Genomic DNA, 20,540 nt, shown 5'->3' on the forward strand with positions numbered 1-20,540 from the left:
GGCCTCGCTCGTCGTAAGCTTTAACGGTCTCTGGTCATTACAGCAGCAGCGGCGGCGGCGGTGGTGGTGGTGGTGGTGGTGGTGGTGGTGGTGGTGGTGGTGGTGGTGGTGGTGGCGAGGCCAAGGGGCAGCGTGGCGTGAGCAAGCAGAGCCAGCCCACTGTCGGGAGTTCTCACCATGCTTGAGTGTGCAGACAGACTTCATCTGCTCTGTTACACAGGGCCATGATGGCAGCAGGCTGCTTCAAGGTGGAGGTTAGCAAAAGACCACCGACTGGAAAGACGACTGACAGTTCTGGCAGCTGTTGGAGCGCCGGCATCGATCTGAGCAGAGGCAAATCCAACAGAAAGGTTTCACTTTTTTATTGTGTCTCCTTTTCTGGATGTCGATGCCACCACACCGTAGAGGGAAGAGCTGCTCTTTGGTTGCTTTTCGGTTGAAACAACCTCATTAGTATAATCGTCGAAAACCCTTCTTAGGACACACTGAGTGGTTTTACATTTTCCAGGCTGAGACCTTTGCTCATATTAGGGAAGCACAATGTTGTGCTCATTTTTAATTTATTTTCTTCCCCAGCAAATCTCTGTCAGCCAAAAGTCATTTTTTTGGTCACTTACGCTCATCATTTACTCACACACATCTAGAATTACAGGGGGACTCACATGTAGTATAAAAAGCTGTTTAATGGAGCCCTCTTTTTTAAATTATTGATAAATCTTGCATGTTTGAGCCTCATCACTTTTAAAGTACAGGCCTGAAAAACACATCTGAGTTAAAAACTGCAACTAAATCAGTTTTACATCCACTCCAGGTGTAACAGTCTAAACGTTAAATCTGTTTTTTGTGCATTTTCCCTATAACCAACTTTGACCATCAGTATTATGGGACGTAAAAGAAGACACAAAATGCCTAAATCTGGACACAAAACAAGAAAAACGAGAGAAAAATCGCACAAAACAAGAGAAATGAGACACAAAACGCCAAAAGCCAGAAACAAAACAAGAAAAACAGGACAATAAATATCAAAAGACAGAAGCAAAATTACAAAAACGACAACCAAAATGACCGCATTGAGAAAAAAACTGTCCCAAAGACAAACAAAACAACACAAAAAAGACAAAAATCAGAAAAACGAGACTCAAAATGACCAGATCAGTTTCACATCCACCCAGGTGTCACAATCTAAACAGCAGTTTTAGCTCATTTCTTCTATAACCAACTGTGAGCATCAGTATTATGGGATGGATTCTAGTGTGAACAGTTTAATGTCTGAGTCCTAGAAACAATCACTGGTTTCCTGGATGTGTTTCTGTTTCTGATAATTCACCAGAGAAAACTTTAAAAAGGTGATTGTGGGTAAACTTTCAGGTTCATATCAGCATGTTGGTAGGTGGTTGGTCACAACTATTACAGACAATGAAAGGAGCATTTAAATACACATTTTGATCATTTTTGACAGTTTTGGGTCATTTTGGAGAAGTTTCTGTCATTTGGACTAAAAAAGAGTAATTTAGGAGACATTTATGATCATTTTAGGTGAATTTTGGCATTATTTTGGACGTCTTTTGACTCATTTTGTGCAATTTTTGAGTCATTCTGGACAATTTTTTGGGAAAAAAAGTGCATTCCGGATAAACGTTCAAGGCTCATATCAGCATGTTGGTAGATGGTTGTAGCATTTTTACACACAGAAGATACCAGAAACATCTAACAGACATGACTCCTTCTATACCAAGACCTTTTTTAATAGACATACACAACAATATATCCCATTATCACTCATAAATGCTTTATAAAATTAAATTCCTAATTAAAAAGTGCAAAATTTTGACCCACCTCTTTGTACTTCAAAGGTCTGTAACTGTGAAAATGTTTATAGTATGAAGGCAGAACTTTGCATGGATTCTTTTTACATACTAAAGTTGTTGTACAGAACAAATTCAGCTGATTCTCATCGTGGATCAGCTCTTTTATTTTTAACTCCATACAGACGAACAGCTGTGTCATCAGGCCTCTGCCTCCGTTTATCTCGTCACCATCGACGTTTGACTGACTGTGGCGCTAAAACTTCTTTGATCCGCCGTCTATCAGAGAAATTGTCATCTTGTCAGCCGTAACCCTCATATCAGAGCGAAGCTCCCCGCTCGTCTGGAAAATTCACACCAAAACGCATCGACAACAAAGGCTATGAGGAAACTGTCAAAGTGTTGCAGCAGGATTGCAGCAAACTTTGCTCCTCAGAAGATTTTCCTTTCTATCCGTCCATCGCTGAGCTCCGTCTAGACTCTCCTCCTCCTTTACTACCTGATTCATCCTTTATTTTACTCTGTAAACCTCCTCTTTTCATCTTTTTTCTTTCCTTTCATCCCTCCTTTTGTTTGAGGAAAATGTATTTGGCTGCACTGTAGTAACTGTCCAATAGAAAAATGATGAATAATAAGTGAAAATCCACTTCTTGTGCTTGTTCTTCTGAGACGTCCTTTCAACTGCATCAAAAAACTTGTCTGTTCGTATTTTGGGATGCAAACATTTGAGCTCACAACATGAAGAAACTGACAACTAGAACAGTGCTGCAATCGATATTTTCGTCTGTGGAACAAAATGCTTTCATCTCTACATCAAATTTATAAGTAGATTTCACAACAAATACCTGTTTTCAAATTTGGTCAAAAAAGAGCCAACTGCTGACATTCAGTCAACTATAAGAACAATTCTGCCCTTAAAAGCTGCTCTAAATCAGACGTTGATGCTTTTATTTGTCAGTTTTTAAAATTTACAATGACTATTTGTTACCCAAAGTCACAAACCATACATCATTCTAAACATCAATATCATGGGATGTATCATAGTTTCATGTCACAAAGAGACAAAACTGACCCAAAGACGCCTAAACTGATCAAAATGTGACACTAAATGGGAAAATGGGACACAAAACAATAAAAACGAGAGTTAAAAATCACACAAAACAAGAATAATGAGACACAAAACTCCAAAAACCAAACACAAAACAAGAAAAACGAGGTATTAAATGTCAAGAGAAGCAAAATGACACAGTGAGAAAAAAACTGTCCCAAGGACAAACAAAACAACAAAAAACAGACAAAAATAAGAAAACCAAGACTCAAAATGACCAAATCAGTTTTACATCCATCCAGCTGTCACAATGTAAACACTAAATCTAGTTTTAGTTCATTTCTTCTATAACCAACTTTGAGCATCAGTATTACGAGATGAATCTTAGTTTTATGTTACAAAGAGACAAAACTATCCCAAAGACCCCTACATCGATTAAAACACTAAATGACAAAAACAAGACACAAAATAAGAAACACAAGACACAAAATAAGAAAAACAAGACACAAAATGCTGACATCTGGACACAAAATAAGAAAAACGAGACAAAATTGCACAAAACAAGAGAAATGAGACATGAAACACCAAAAGCCAAACACAAAACTAGAAAAACAAGACACTAAATGTCAAAAAGGAGAAGCGAAATGACCACTGCAAGAAAAGAAACTATCCCAAAAACAAAGAAAATAACACAAAATTGATGTAAAATCATGGAGACAAAAAATGATCAAAACATGACACTAAATCTCAAAAATAAGACACAAAATGATACAAAATATGAGAAATGAGACACTGAATGTCAAAAGAGAAGCAAAATGACTAAAACACAAACAAAATGACCACAGTGAGAAAAAAAACTGTCCCAAAGAGAAACAAAATAACACAAAACTGACAAAAATCTCAAAATGGAGACAAAAGAACTGACAAAGAAAAAACATGATACGATACAAACTAAATTTAAAAAAAACAATACAAAAAAGAAAAACAAGACACAAAATATCAAGAGAAGCAAAATGACAAAAATTACTGAGAAAAGAGCGAGAAAAAACTGTCCCAAAGACAAACAAAACAACAACAACAAAAACAGACAAAAACAAGAAAAATGAAACTCAAAATGAGTTTTACATCCAGCCAGGTGTCACAATCTAAAGACCAAATCTGACAACAATCTCCTGTTTACTTACTTTTTTCTTGTTTAAATCAGTCGTTGTAACTGAAGCTCCTGCCATCTGTGCCCCAACAAAGAATCCTCCTTAAATCTTTTCCTCTTGACACAAAATCAGAACCACCTGAACCTGCTCAGTGATTTAGAGATGCCACAGAAAAGGATGCTAATTCTTTTTAATTGTACCATAAAGTGCACATATACTGCATACAATCTGTGCAATATTAATACTTCCATGCAATACTACTGACATGTGCAACACTAATGTGTATTTTAGTTAAATTCTCGACTACATCTCTTAAATATTTACACGCTTGCAACACTTGCTGCAAATTTCCCCACTGTGGGATTAATAAAGGCTTATCTTATCTTATCTGTGTGGAAGCATCTGTACTTTTCCTGCTTTTTCCTTTAATTTCTCACCCATCTGTACACCAGCAGTGTATTATTTGTTGAAATCCTCCATGACTTCCTGTAACATCTGAGTCAGAAAACAGCTCCGCCTCTGGATTCACCAAAAAGTCAACAGGCTGTAGCAGGCTGGCAAACAAAGCAGACAAGAAGCAGAAATCAGAAACAAGCAGCAGTCAGAAACGGAGCTGAGGCTGGAGGAGAGCTGGTGTATGGATGTTTCTATATCTATAAAATGAGGGACTAGTCAGCGGGTGAGCAGCAGGTCACATGATGCAGATGGAAGCAGCACTGAGGCGACGGCAGGCCAAGTGGGAGAGTCAGAGTGTGAAATGACACGACAACAGGGAGGAGGCCAACCCTAGGAAAACAGAGGAGGCAGGCATCCTCCTCTTCCACCTCTGTGATTCTAGATCATCGGCGCTGACATTAGCATGCAGGGACCGACTCGGTGCAGACATGAAGCCAGAACAATAAAAGTGTCACGATGTTCATGTGGGGGAGAAAGGAGGGAAGAGACAGAGGAGGAGGGAGTCTGTCTCTGTTCATGAATCTGCAGCATGAAGTCAGGTTAGTGGGTTTGTTGAGCAGTTTTATTGTTCCTCTTTTTTACCCTCAGCTGCTCCAAGTTATCAGCGAAATCAGCTGGAAGAAGCATCTGTTTTTCCCCAGTTCTTTTCTTCATGATCCTGTGAGCGATGAGCTGAGGTTATATCTGCAAACATGTTGAGCTGTTTGCCAAATTTTAGAGCAATTTCTGCACAATTATCACAAATTTCCCTGGTTTCTTTCATCATAAACGATGTATATCTATAAATAGATTTTAGACTGACCTTTCAAATGCTGAAAAGTTTTTAAAAGTTGCCCATCAATCCACTTTCACCACGTTCCCAGACACTAACATCTAAAGCTGAGTACGAACATGTGGGTCATTTTATCGAAAATCCTTAAATTCATAGAACATTTCCCACTCAGCATCTCTGATTTGCCTGATTTAAAATGATCATAAACTATCAATACATATGGAGTTATTTATTATTGTTATTATTACTATTAGGAAATAGTTTTTGACATTTTATAACATTCCTGTAATGTAAAATATTAAAGGTGGAACATCTGGCCTTCTTGTCAAATAACAAGTTACAGAACGTTTCCACAATGAAAACAAAGGAAAGATGTTCTTAAAGCAACGTTCAAAAAACACTGAAGATGGTATTAAGACCTCAGATGGCAGAACAATCGTTATAAGACTTGCCTGTACTTTGTTAATATATCAAAGGTGGAACGTTCTGACTGAAACGTTCTGAAGATGTTGTTGAGGGAACAAATTGTAGAATCTTCTTCTATAAAACATTTTCACAATGTTCCAAGATAACAAAAGAGGAACATCCTCAAACCAACCTTCAGAAAATGTTTTCCAGATGTGATCGAGGCCTCAGACAGCAGAACGTTTTTTACACACGACATTTTATAACGTTCCTGTAATGTAATATATTAAAGGTGGAACATCGGGCCTTCTTGTCGAGGGAACACATTACAGAATGTTCCCACAATGATAAGAAAGGAAGGATGTTCTAAATGCAACGTTCAAAAACGTTGAAGATGATATTAAGACCTCAGATGACAGAAGGTTCTTTATAAGACTTGCTTGTACTTTGTTAATGTTTCAAAGGTGGAACGTTCTATCTGCAACGTTCTGCAGATGTTGCTGAGAAAACACATAGTAGAACATTCTTAAATTTATAAAAAAAAATTCTCACAATATTCCATCATATCAAATGCAGAATGTTCTCAAACCAATTTTCAGAAAATGTTTTCCAGATGTTATTGAGGCCTCAGATAGCAGAACATTTTGTTATACAGAACATTTTAATATGTTCCTGTAATGTGATATATTAAAGGTAGAATATTTTGCCTTTTTGTTAACAGAACACATTGTAGAACGTTTCCACAATGATAAGGATGGATGTTCTTAATGCAACGTTCAAAAAATGCTGAAGATGTTGAGACGTCAGATGACAGAACGTTCCTGTACTGTGATGTGTTTACAAAAGTGGAACATTCTGCCTGCAGTTTTCTGAGGATGTTGTTGAGGGAACACATTATAGAATGTTCTTCTATAAAATATTCTCAAAATGTTCCATGATAACAAAAGAGAAATGTTCTCAAACCAACATTCAAAAGATGTTTTCCAGATATTATCAGGGCCCCAGATGAGAAAATGTTCTTTATAAGATTAATATGACACATTACCCAAAGTGGAACATTCTGGCTGCAATGTTCTGAGGGTGTTCTTGAAGGAACACACCAAAGAACATTCTACTATAGAACAGTCTCATAATGTTCTATGATGGGAAAAGTATTCAATAATGTTGTCCAGATGTTATCAAGGCCTCACATGATAATTCTGGCTGCAATATTGAGAGGATCTATAAAACGTTCCCACAATGTTCCACAGTGTTAAACGATAACAAAGGAAGAACGTTCTTAGTGCAACATTCAGTTTTGAGAACTTTAAAGCATGAAGTTTTCACCAAACATTTTTAGTTATCTAACTTTTAAGAACAAGAAAACCTCCTGTTGAAAATATTAGATCTTTGTAGAACCTTCTGAGAACATTTTTGGAACAAAACAACTCCAACAGGGATTACTCCAGCACATCATTACACAATAGAGAAATGTTTGCTGGTTAATTAATGTAATTTTGATGTATAAATGTTTGCCTATTGCGCTTCTTTCACTATCTGTAGTCATTAATTCTTTGAATGAGCAGCAGTTGTTTTGATCAGGTTCTTTCTTTGCCTCTTTTTGTTTATCCTTTCACTGGTGTTTGGTACAAAAGTTCTCTAAAAAAGTCCTTCATGTTCAGTTTGAGGGAACGTTGCAGCGCTACAACAGACTCACTTGTCCCTTGGACAGACGCTAAGTGTCGGCTGTTTAAGCAAACAACCACTTGTCTTTTCACAGACAGTTTAATGGACAACACCACTGTTTTTGGAAATGTTACACTATTTACTGCAAATTTACTGCCGCTCATTTGGTTGTCATCTCCCTCAAAATATCTGGTGAGTAGATAACGACGCTGACCTCATGGAAAATATGTAAAAACACACATTGACGACAATGGTCAGTAAATGAACAAAAGACAGAACAGAGATGAAACGTGCTGCAGGTGTAATTCAGTCATAAATGGATTCTAAAACTAAGATTTTGAAATTCCCATCAGCTTAAACGTCGAGCAGAGCGACAGAAAAGACGGCTTGACCTGACATTAAACAAGAGAAGACAAGATAATTACACATTTTGTGTTATTTTCCCTCCGTCTTCTGTCCTCCTGCCTCTTTACCAGACGCTGTAATAGAAGTAAGAATTAGATTTTAATCATTGCAGCGGCTCCAAGCACAGTTCAGCGTTATAGAAGGTTTGTAGCACATCTCGGCTCGATTGTTCAACAGAGTAAAGACAATAAGAAAGAGAGAAAAACAGCAGAAAGCGGTGAGAAAAGTGAGGCTGCCAGGTCGCTGCTGTGCATAGAGACGCTTAGAAATGAAAGTTTTAGAAATGGTTTTAGCTCCTCAGGTGAGTCATCGTTTAAAAGGCCAGAAGCCTCAAACTCAAGGACAATTTGTGTGAAAAGAAAACATTTCTGGACTCATAAATCAATGCCTGTCAGCTAAAAACCATCGGCTGCTGTTTCCATTCATCTCTATTGGTGCTAAATAGGATAAATGGTTCATTCATACGTTTAGAAATGCAAATAGGAATCTGGCTTCGACCTTATAATTTAGAAACACAAATAAATACTGTGGAATACAGGGTGAAATGAAGTTTAGATTGTGGTTTCAGGACATCGAGGACTGGTATTTGTCTTTCAAGAACAGAAAAAGTGTCAGAACCCCTCATCTATTTCTATACTGCGACTTTATTTTGATTCTTTTTTTCTTTAAAAAGCAGTAATTGTTCTCCCAGAATCATGTTCCTGTACACTAAACCACATTCTTCAATACACGTTGCAGGAAATGTAATTTCTGCAGGATTGTGTTTGTTTCTAAGGTACCAAAAGTATGTAATACTTTACTCTAAAGCTGCTTGTCAGCCAACCAATCATATATTAGAGGAGGCGGGACTTATTATCGTAGTAACCCTCAAAATCTAGGAAAAACTCCAAACGTGTTATTAAAAAGCTGTATTTTAACCCACAACCAAGTAATTTTGGTTCTAAAGCTTCTAAAATGTCCAACAAACGTGATATTTTTCCTAAATTTGATTATGTATATTTTGTTCCTAAACTGAGCCAGGAAGTGAGTGAAAACCTGATGTTAAAAAGGACAGAAAATCGAAATTTAATTCTGAGAATTACACAAATTCTGGTCTTCTAGGTTAAAGTGCAGTCGGTGATTCGTGCCACCGTCCATCATCCTACCTCCCAGTGTGGACTTCAAACTGGCTGACCCTCCCACCACATCAGAGGTCGCAAATTACGTTTACTTCCAAACTAAATTTATTACCTTACAAATGTATTTTAGAATGCAGTTACGTTCTTGCAGGATCGCATCACCAAGTCAAAAAAAGTTTGCACAGAAATGACGCATCTTTAAGTCATTACCTCAATTAAAAAACTTTAATAGGTGAGTGAACACATAAAGCAAAGCTCTGTTAGCACATTCAAGCTACCTCCTATATGCTTATTATTGTTATTATTATTATTATTATTATTTCTATTTTATGCTGTAATTACACTTTTAAATGCTCTTTTAGTGTAAATACCAGCACAACTTTGTACCAAATTCTCTCTACCAGCATGATTTGCATGTTATTTTAAACATTCATTTCCTTATTTTTCTTCAGTTGAACATGTGAGCTGCTGGATACCTTGAATTTCCCTAAGAAGATGAATAACGTGGCCAACCAGCCAACCCCCCAGCAACCAATCACCCAACCAACCAACCAACCAACCAACCCACCCACCCACCCACCAACCAACCAACCAACCCACCCACCCACCCACCAACCAACCAACCAACCCATCAACCCACCCACCCACCCACCAACCAACCAACCAACCAACCCACCCACCCACCCACCAACCAACCAACCAACCCATCAACCCACCAGCAACCCAAAACCAACCAACCCAAACCAACCAACCACCTACCAATCAACCAACCAACCAACCACCTACCACCCAACCAACCAACCAACCAACCCTCCCACCAGCCGACCATCCATCTGATTGTTAAAACCATCGACTGCATATGAACACAACAAACCGGACATGACTCCTTAGATAGAAACCTCTTCCCAAAATCTGGTTTTAATCAGACTTCAGTTTAACTCAAAAACATCATTTTTTTCTTCCATTTTGCTATGAGGTCACCATTTAGCACCAAACTGTCATTGTGCTCTGAAAAGGCTATAAATTAGCAACTAGACTTCCACCTAGTAGACCAGGGTTTGGATGAATCTTTATTCTTGGATTCAAATATGAACTTTTAACAACATGTCTGAAGATTCTGCTCCATTTTCTGGGTTGAAAGGTCGATCATTCCCAACACATCTGACTGATAACTGTTTGGCTGTAAAGCAGTGACTGTAAAGAAGTTTAATTATCCAGGATAAGCAAGGAAATGCATTGGTTTGCACACGTTAAAGCAAACAAAAATGTCTTGGTCTAAGCTTCCTCAATAGTTAACCCACTTATGCTCTTCCTGGATTTACCAGTGTGTGGATTTACTGCATGTTTTTTAAGATGGAGGGAATCATAAAAGGATATTTACTGAAAATGTGAGAAGTTTTCAGATTCCAGTGCTGGCTTCAAAAGTTTTAATGGTTGTTTTGGTGTTTTTATCTGCTGAAAATCAGGTTATTTAAAGAAAATGGGGTGACTGACATGAGTTCAAACAGATCATAGTGTCTGTTTCGGATGTTTTCAGCCCCAGAAAATTGCCGCTATTATTGCAATGCATACGGGAACGTAAGACCTTTCATTGGCATCACATTTATTGGAAGAAAAGCCACGATTGTGCACTTACAAAGAGGATCAAAAGTCTACATTTGGAATCAAGAGGGGTTGGTGGTGGTGTCAGTGGCTTTTCACCAGTTTTATTAAGTCTTCTTTTGCTCTCACTTGTTGCTTTTCACTTGGTGTTACTCATATTTTTTACCAAAAACTACTCAATTAGGTTCAGAAAGGGGTCATAGTTTGGGTTAAAATAAACCTTTTTGCTGCATTTTTCACATCACAAAGCTTAGTTTCGTGTGTTTCCATGGTGATGACTGCAGGGTTAATGTCAAAAATCAGGAGATCAGTCAATTTGTAAAGAAATAAAGTTTCAAAAGTGGGTCCTGATATCATTTTATGAATATAATATGTGTGTTTTGTCCGTGGTTGGTTGAGAATTAACCCAACTGGGTCTGATGCCTTCACTCAGAGAAAGAAAGGAAGAGTCTGTTTAAGCTAAATCTACTGCTCAGGGCCAACTGGCAGCAGATTGAGATGAGAAGGAAGTCAGAAAGGAAACAGAAACAGACAGACGGTGACAGAAACTCGACCGGATGCTTCTATCAGGTTTTGATCTGAACAACGAAGCCACTGACATCCATTTATCCGACACGTGTTGAGATTCAGAAAGGCTCTTCACAGTTTTATCCTCTTATCTCTCCTCCTTCTTCCTCTGCTTCTTTTTGGGTGAACATTCAAATCCCCCTGAGCTGTTTGCCAGGAATTAGGAGGAGAAAGAGGAAGAAGTTGGTGGACTTCACAAAAGAAGCCGAACTGAGACACTAAAGCTGATTTTTGTCCCTCAAGTTCTTCTCTCTCGAGTTGTTCCAAACAGAAGAGAAAATAAAAGCAACAAAGAGGCAAAACCAGTCAGTGATGGAAGCAAGAAAGTTTCTAATGAGATGACAGATTAACGCAGGAGGCCTAAAAGAATCAAATAAAAACAAACCCATGAGGAAGACCACACAGGAAGATGAAGGAAAAAGGAATCCTGACAAATAATGAAAATATGGCACATGGGTTCCAGAAAAAAACCGTCATGAACAATAGAATGCTGTAATGATCAAAACCTGTTTAAAAAATGATGAGAATTAAAGCAAATATCTGTAAAATAATATCTGGAGCTGATCTAAATACAGTGAAACTGACTTCACAGCCACACACTGTAAGAAAATAAACTACTATTATGTAAAAATACAGATTTTTCATTTTGAACTTTATGTTCAGTTTTGACCTGTTCTGTGGATTTAGTAATTTACTTTTGGTCAACATGTATAAATGATCTTTTTTCTGTGATTTTCTTAGACATTATCTGTAATTTAACAAAGTAAAAAAATGGTGTAGTCTTTATGGTTAAGTGCTGGAAAAAAATAACAAGGACATTTTAGATTTTTTTTTCATTCTTTCTTTCTTTCTTTCTTTTTTTTTTACAAATTACACATAATTTAAGATATTTTTTTCTGTGATTTTACTAGTATCTAAAATTTAGCAAAACAGGCAAAATAACACTATAAAAAATGATTTACTATTTTAAAAAAATCCTGAAAATGTTTAGTTTCTTTCAAATAACAGCACATATGTGTAACATGATATATATGCTTATTTAAATACAGTAAAAAATAGTGTTGATTTATAGTCAAATGTTGTAAGTAAATGACTTAGCATGTTTAAAATGACAGATTTCATATCTGAACATTTATAGCTTGAATTTTTTTCTAATTTTTTTAATGTTTTACAGTTAACATGTAAATTACTGTTACTAGATATAATCTGACAAGATTAGGGGAACAAATCTGTTAAATAATAGTGAAATCCTGCATTTTAAAATGGTTTAAAATAGCATTCTTTTTTTGTACTAAACAACACGTACTTTTTACTGAAATTTAACAGCAACAACAGGTTAAAAATAATTTAGTATTTTTAAAAATCTTTAATATACATAATTTCTTTCAAATAGCAGCTCATATTTGTAAAATGAATATTAATAAATATTTCAGTTAATAGATGTGTAGATTTATGGTCAAATGTTGTAAATAAATGAATCGCCATGTATTAAAATATTTTTTTTTCATCTGGACATGATCTATAATGTTGATTTTTTATTTTATTTTATTTTTTTACTCTTAGCTTGTAAATGAATAGCATTACTAGATATAATCTGACAAAATTTTGGGGCAAAAATTTGTGAAATCACAGTTAATAGAATTTTGAAAATTAAATGCTACATTTTAAAATTGTTTAAAATAGCATTCATTTTTGGCTTTTTTTAAATAGTTTTTTTACTTCTGCTATTTTTTTTTATTGTTTTGACAACATTTTGGATTTATTGCATCTCTGGTATTTTTAGTTTTTCTAGTGAGTTGACCGGTTCTTCTTGTCCAACACATCCCATTGCATCGTTGACTGTGTGTTCACCTGTATATCACAAATAAACCAATCTGAATATACAATATGAAGGAGGAAGACAAGACAAAAAAGAAAAAAAAAGACAAATGATGAAGAATCACTTGGATGATTAAAGCACCTCCCATGATTCGTGTTCCGCCTCCTGCTCTGAATCCCCTCAGAACATGCACCATCAAAAAGGTTTTTAATCACAGCCGGAGAGGTGTCAACACGTATCGCCGGCATTCATCATTTCCTCCATGTTCTCTTAGAGATAAACATAACAATACAGAGAGTCATTACACAGGTGGAGAGATAAATCTGCAGAGCGATTTCCTCGTCACTTCTGAGCCAGACGCTGTTGAGATCTATCTGCATGTAGGGAGGAGACTGGAATAAAAACCAGGAGGGAAAAGGATGAATGTGGTGGGAGTTTTGAGCAACAAAAAGGAGGCAGTAATGAAGGAAGTTCTGCTGCTGATTGGTTGTTTCCTCCACCCATGTGCAGAAAATACAAACTAAAACTAAAGTTGCAGTGTCTTTGCATCCTCCCTCGCTTTCTCTTCCTGTATCTCCCTCCTCGCTATCAGTCGTCCCTCCAGCTCCTCCGGGGAGGTAAATGACTCCGCCGTGAGGGCAGAGTCAAGGCTGTTTGACCTTGATAGCAAACCTGCATTCCTAAATAAATATTCAGCGGCTGAGGAGCGATGGTGCGTGCCTTCGCTGCTCCAGATAACACGTTATGTATGAGCTAAACGCCTCGGTTATGGGCCGAGCTGGCGCCGCTCCGGCCTGCAGAGATGAGCCGCTGCTGCACCTTTTAGTGGCTCATTTAGCAGCAATCTGAATAATCAGGATAGATCCAAACACCCATATTAAAAAACCTGCCAAACTTGTGTTGAAAGTGTGCAGGTGAGGGTCTAAAATACAATGAAATGCTTCTAAAATCAAAGTTGAAAGTCAGGCAAGCAAACAAATAACCATGTTTTTACCAAACCTACTCGATTAGGTGGAGAAAAGGTTCATAGTTTGGGTTAAAATTCAGCTTTTTGCTACGTTTATCACATAACAAAAAGATAAAAATGATCCATATATTATGTCTCTAATTGTTCTGACCAAAGACCTATTAAACATGCTGATTTGAGCCTTGAAAGTTTACCCAGATCACACATTTTTTCCCCAAAACCTGTCCAGAATGACTCAAAAATTGCACGAAATGAGTCAAAAGATGTCCAAAATAAAACCAAAACTCACCTAAAATTATCAGAAATGTCTCCGAAATGACTAATTTTTTGCCCCAAATGACCACAGTTGTCAAAAATTATCAAAATGTGTATAAGTGCTCCTTTCATTGTCTCTAAAAGTTGTGATCAACCACCTACCAACAGGCTGATATGAGCCTTACAGTTTGCCCAGAATGCACTTTACAGGACACACTCTGTTCTCTCCTCAGGTAGACGTTACAGGACACTTAGAGTCAAAACCAACAGATTCAAAAACAGCTTCTATCCCCAAGCTGTCAGATGTCTGCTCCCTCCCCACTGAATGACAACATCACATATCACAAGTGCAATATTTATGTCAGTGCAATCCATATTTCATGTGCAATAATCATGTGTAGAGCAGGTCTATAACCACAAACTGTTTTCCGTATTTTGCTCTTATGTTGTATATATTTTAGGGTTTTATATAGTCTATTTTCAATGCTGCTATTCAAAGAGTACCAAATCGATTTTCATTGTTTTCTGTAACAGTAACAATAAAGATCTATTCTATTCTATTCTATTCTATTCTATTCTATTCTATTCTATTCTATTCTATTCTATTCTATTCTATTCTATTCTATTCTATTCTATTCTATTCTATAATACTGATGATGGAAGTTGGTTCTGGAGAAAATGAACAGAAACCAGATTTAGTGTTTAGACTGTAACACCTGGATGGATGGATTGTATTGTATTGCATTGCTATGTGGTAATTTTTAATAATTTCTGGTTATTTTGCACCAAATTTTGGTCGTTTTGTAAAATATTGTGGTTGTTTTGCATCACCTTTTGTCATTTTCTCTCACATTTTGCATCTCGTTTTTGTTGTTTTTATTGTTCTGTGTTCATCTTTGTCATTTTTTGTCTCCATTCTGTGATTTTGCATTTTGTGTTGTTTTGTTTGTCTTTGGGATGTTTTTTTTCTCTCACTGTGGTCAGTTTGTTTGTTGTTTTAAATCATTTTGCTTCTCGCCTTGACATTTTGTGTCTCATTTTTCTTGTTTTGTATCTAAATTAAGACATTTCATGTCTTGTTTTTTTTTCTTGTGTGTTGTTTTGTGTCTCGTTTTGGACATTTAGTGTTGCATTTTGATAATTTTCGGTGTCTTTGGTTCAGTTTTGTGTCTTTGTGACATGAAACTGTGATACATCCCATAATACTGATGCTCACAGTTGGTTGTAGAAAAAAATGAACAGAAACCTGATTTAGTCTTCAGATTGTGTGATTGTGGATGAATGTAAAACTGATTTGGTTGCAACACTGAAAATACAAACAAATCAACTGCAAAGAGACAATAAACCACTGCAAAGAAACATAAACTGACCACAAAGAAATGCAAAATGACCACAAAGAGGCAGATATATTCCTCAGATCAAGTGTTTATATTTTGACACCTGGATGGATGTAAAACTGATCTGGTGTCAGTTTTTAGCAGAACTCAGATGTGTTTTTCCTCCTAAATGTCATGGTTCTATCTGCTGGACTGATGAAGTTCTGAGGCTCAGAAATGATGGAAAAAGTCCATTAAAAAGTGATAAATCTGGACCAGTCATCAATAATTAGATTTTTCTGCACACATGTCGCCTGAATGCAGGTCATTTCCAATTATATAGAACATGTACTTTGTGTCATGTTCTACTGTTCCACTCCAGATTATTGTGTTGACTCATAATACTGATTTGTCAGAATTACAAATTGGCCAGATGTAGTAAAACCTGCAGGAAGGACCGAACTGTTGCCTCAAACTCTAAACTTTTAATGAGGAAGCTAATGAGCTGAGCTCCTCCACCTCACAGGTGAGTAATTAAGTCTGAGACATTAGTTTTATCTGCTGATGCAGGAAGCAACAGAGAAACAACTAAAACACTCTGTCACCTGCAGAAACAACAGCTAAGGAAGAGATTCACAGACTGACTGCTGATCGGCTCTTTTTTATTTTATTTCAACTCACTCCCAGTGACTCAGCCCTCAGCTCAGCAGACGCCATCAAAGTTTCACAACTTGGCTTCCTGTTTGGCTGGAAACTCATTTCAAGACATTTCAGATCTTCTTCCCCATCTAAACTCCAAATAAAATGCCAATTATTTCTCTGAGTTAACCAGGAAAGTGGGCAGAAAGATTAAACTGAGCACAGAGGAAATAAACACAGCCGGACGAACAGAAATAAACTGAGCTAAAGAGAGAAATGATGACTGATTGCCGTTTCCAGCGACTGCAGCTTCTGTATTAACTAGAAATGATGTGAGCTGTGAGTCAAACAAAACAAAAGTTCCCAACCGAAAGAGCCAACAAGATGTCTGACAACGTCCTGCTACGACTTCACAAACAGACTAGTGACAAATTAAAGGAAAAACCTGAACAAATGATGTCTACATGGCAGAGATCTGGTGGAACTGAACTAACTTGGTTAATATACGGCTCACTGTAAACCAATACAGAGTTGTTAGAAGTCATCAGCGTTGTCCTGTGATGAAACATTTATGATCTGATGCGACTCTACCAGGATGACGATGCCTCCATCTATGAGGATCCAATGTGTTGGACAGTGTTCTGCACCACCATCATTAAAACGCCAAATATCGTTTGGATAAATGCTGTTCTGTCACTCTAGAAGACTTCCAAAGACTTGGACAATCAATACTTATGTTCCTGTAATGTTTTTTTTGGCATATCTGGAAAAATTGCATTAGAAAATTTTAATAGAAATGACAAAAGTTCTCAAAAATGCCCCAAATTTTGTTTTAAAAAAAAAAAAAAAGTATTTTTTTTTCTCAACTTTAAGTGACATAAAACAATTATTACACAACCTGCCACATTATATGATGCCACCATACCTACCATTTTGGGGGAAATTTACACACACAGAATACATGAAAATATACTTTATTATACACATGTGATAATTTATCTACAGAAATTATTTGGTCATACATTTTCTTGCATTTATAGTCATTCCCAACAGACATAACAGACAAAAATTCAGTGCATCAGCATTATGTGGTTCAGATCCAGCTGCCTGTGATTATACACCTGGCCAGTAGGTGGCTTCGTGTGCTCATGAAGCTTCAAGAAATGAACCCTTTCTCACACCAGTTGGCTCAAGTGGTTCGATGCCTCATGAGGCTTCATCTCACCATCACTAGTAAGTCCACAAACCAAGAAGGAAATCCACAAGAAGAGAATCCACAAAACATGAAGAACTGATGGAGAACTAAAGAAGATGAAGGATTGATGGAGAGACAAGACACAGGTGAATCTGATTAGCACCATGAACATGGAAGGGAAACACAAATGGACGAAGTAAAACAAGACAAGACACGCAAGGACGGGGGATTTCAAAATAAAACAAGAAGAAACCCAGTCCATATTTGCATTGTCTGTCTTTAATTTTGGATGAATATGAGTGATTTTGTGTATTACTTTCATATTTTCATTATACGTGAGTTTATTTTCCATTTTGCTTGTTAATTTTCTCAAAAAGCATCCAGCTTTAAATGGACAGCCTACAAATGATGCAGCCTGGATGCACCTCAAGTGTTTGGTGTTAACAGATTTAACAGTTTTACCCGCAGATTTGATTTAAATCAGGGTGTCAAACTCATTTTAGTTCAGGGGCCACATTCAGCCCAGTTTGACTTAAAGAGGCCATTAAAATCACAGCATAATAACCTATAAATCACCACAACTCCAAATGTTTCCTTTGTTTTAGTGCAGAAAAAGTATGTTCTGAAAATGTTCACATTAAGGATTTATCTTTTTATAAAACATCATGAACAACCTGAAGTTTCTTCAGAAAAATAAATTTCAATAATATTTTTCTTCAGTTCATCATTTCCACATTACAACTTGCAGATCACAGAGTGTCTACAAAGGAACACAACATTTAGACACAGCTATCTGGAACTGAATGATATAGTGTTTTACTTTATGATCAAAATGACAAAAGTGAGACAAAAAAGACAAAAAACAAACAAAAACAAAACAAAATATTTCAAAAATGAGAGACAACTACAAAAATAAGACAAATGACATGAAACAAAACAAAAAAGAGGAAAAATTAAACAAAAAAATAACAAAAAATGGAGACAAATGAGACAAAAAACCCCACAAGCGAGACAAAAAGGAAACACAAAATGACAAAAAAGACAAAAAACACAAAAGCGAGACAAAACTGAAACACAAAACAACAAAAACATGAGACGATGACCAAAATCAGACAACAAAAGACAAAAAAAAAGGACAAAATATTACAAAAACAAGACACAAAATGACAAAAGAACAATGAGCAATCTAGTATTTTACTTTATGATCAAAACAACCTGTTATTTTAAATTTACAGTTTTACAGATGTATTATTTAATGTCTTCTCTGTAATTTCTACACTTTACAAAGTCGTCCCATGGGCCGGATTGGACCCTCTGGAGGTCCAGGTTTAGCCTGCGGTCCGCATGTTTGGCATCCCTGGTTTAAAGCAACATTTTCTAGAGGTGACACAAATCGCTGTTACATCTGAGAGACATTCGGGGTCACGGTCCACATCCTGGACGGTTATTTGCTGTTTTTATTATGCTTTGGTTATTGCTGCATCCCAGGAAGACGCCTTTGATTCTGCATCAGATTATTTCACCAGTGAACTCCATCAAACACAATCAAGGAAGCAGCAGAAAAGCCAGACAGGAGGTGTGAGCCAAGAAAAAAACCACACCTTCACTCTTTATTATTTCACCTGTAACGTCACACACACCTGGGAACGTGTAATTCTTATTTTCAATAACCAGGTAAGGTAGGATGACAGATAAGATGGATTTTTACGCTCCCTGAGGAAATTTGTCACCCCTGTCGCATTAATATGAAAATACAGAGTGACACAGCCTTTATTGCTCGGCGGCTCACGCTGCCGTTTGAACGTCGCCCATCAGTCAACACACAAACAACGACGGCTTCCTTACAAACACAAACTGCACTCTAAGGGAAGTTTCCTTAAGTGGCGGTGATAAAAGTGGCCATCAGGGACGGATGCAGGTGGAGACGCTGGAAGGAAAATGAAAGCAAATGTTCATACTTGAATTTATTCATATCTGTGAAGACAAATTACAATTTCTATTTGGCGTAACATAATGGTAAAGACACAATGCAGTGATGTAAAGTTTCCAGAAGGGATGACATGATTAACGAGGCCATTTTTTTATTGTTTCTTTCATAATATTCTACTGGTAAATGCTTGACATGATGGAATACAGTGAAACTATGCAAACAGTTAGTGGATGTTTTATGCTCCTGACTCATTTTTACCCACTGTGGGTTCAATATAAAGTCCTGCACCTCTATGGAAACAGAACAACCACGACTAGAAGTAGAGGAAACGCCAAAAAAATCATTTCTGTGCTGTAACAAAGTTAGAATATCAAAAATCGTATAAAAGAAAGAGCAAAAATGGAATTTCCTAGACTATTTATTTTACAAAAATTAAAAACGAAGCATAAACCATTATGTACAGGTGTTGTAAACAATGAAAAACATGCCGACTCTACATATAATAGATATTTTACTACTTACATGTTGAATTTGTTCCCATACTTGTCTCATCTGCTCATTACACTGCCCTAAGTCCTTAAATTTTTGTAATGTGACTGCTTATGAGGGCAGAATCACTCATAGTTTCTCAGTTGTACAAAGGAGCACAGAATTTTTTTTCTCCACAATTTCACAAGTGTAAAAGTTTTAACTTATGCTAATTTCAAAATGAGATGTGTAGAATAAAGTAATGAAATCTGATTTTAAGTTGAGATTTGTGTAATTTTTCACACTTTATTAGTTCAAACGTCGTCACAAAGTTGAAAATCTGAGAATTCTTTGTGTTTTTTTTACAGTTTCTGGCTGCGTTGACTCGTGTAATTTAGCCAATTTTTGAAAGTCCACATGCTTTTCAAATCGGGTTTTGGGGGTCTCAGAGGATTAAAAGAGATTAGATGGTTGAAATTATTCAAAAGATAAGGCACTGGCAAGCAGTAAAATGATCAACCAAACTGTCACAGTTTGACCTAATCTACTGACTGCATTCGTGTGCTCGTTTGTCTAGTCTGAGAAGGAATTATTGCAAATCTCCCTTTTGATCTGAAGAGAAACCTCCAAATAAACCAGTTCAGACTATTACAGAATTAGCAGCATCATACAAAAGTCTAAAAAAAAAAATAAGAAAAGACATTACCTAACATCTGTATGAGCTCTGAGATTGTTTTCTTCAACTAAGCAAATTTTGTTCCCAAATACGAGAAAGCCACAAAGTTAAAACTACCTGTTGGATATGAGGGTAGATCACTTTCAAGCCACCAAAACAGCTCAGGACCTCCAGCGGTGTTCATCATTTACTCGTGCAATCTGTTTATAATTTTTTATTTTATCAACAACTGTTCACGTGACGTTGGACACACATGGGTTTCCTAACTACTTATGTGCATC

Source organism: Amphiprion ocellaris, chromosome 14 (assembly GCF_022539595.1).
Source record: "Amphiprion ocellaris isolate individual 3 ecotype Okinawa chromosome 14, ASM2253959v1, whole genome shotgun sequence".
NCBI classification, from domain to species: Eukaryota; Metazoa; Chordata; class Actinopteri; family Pomacentridae; genus Amphiprion; species Amphiprion ocellaris.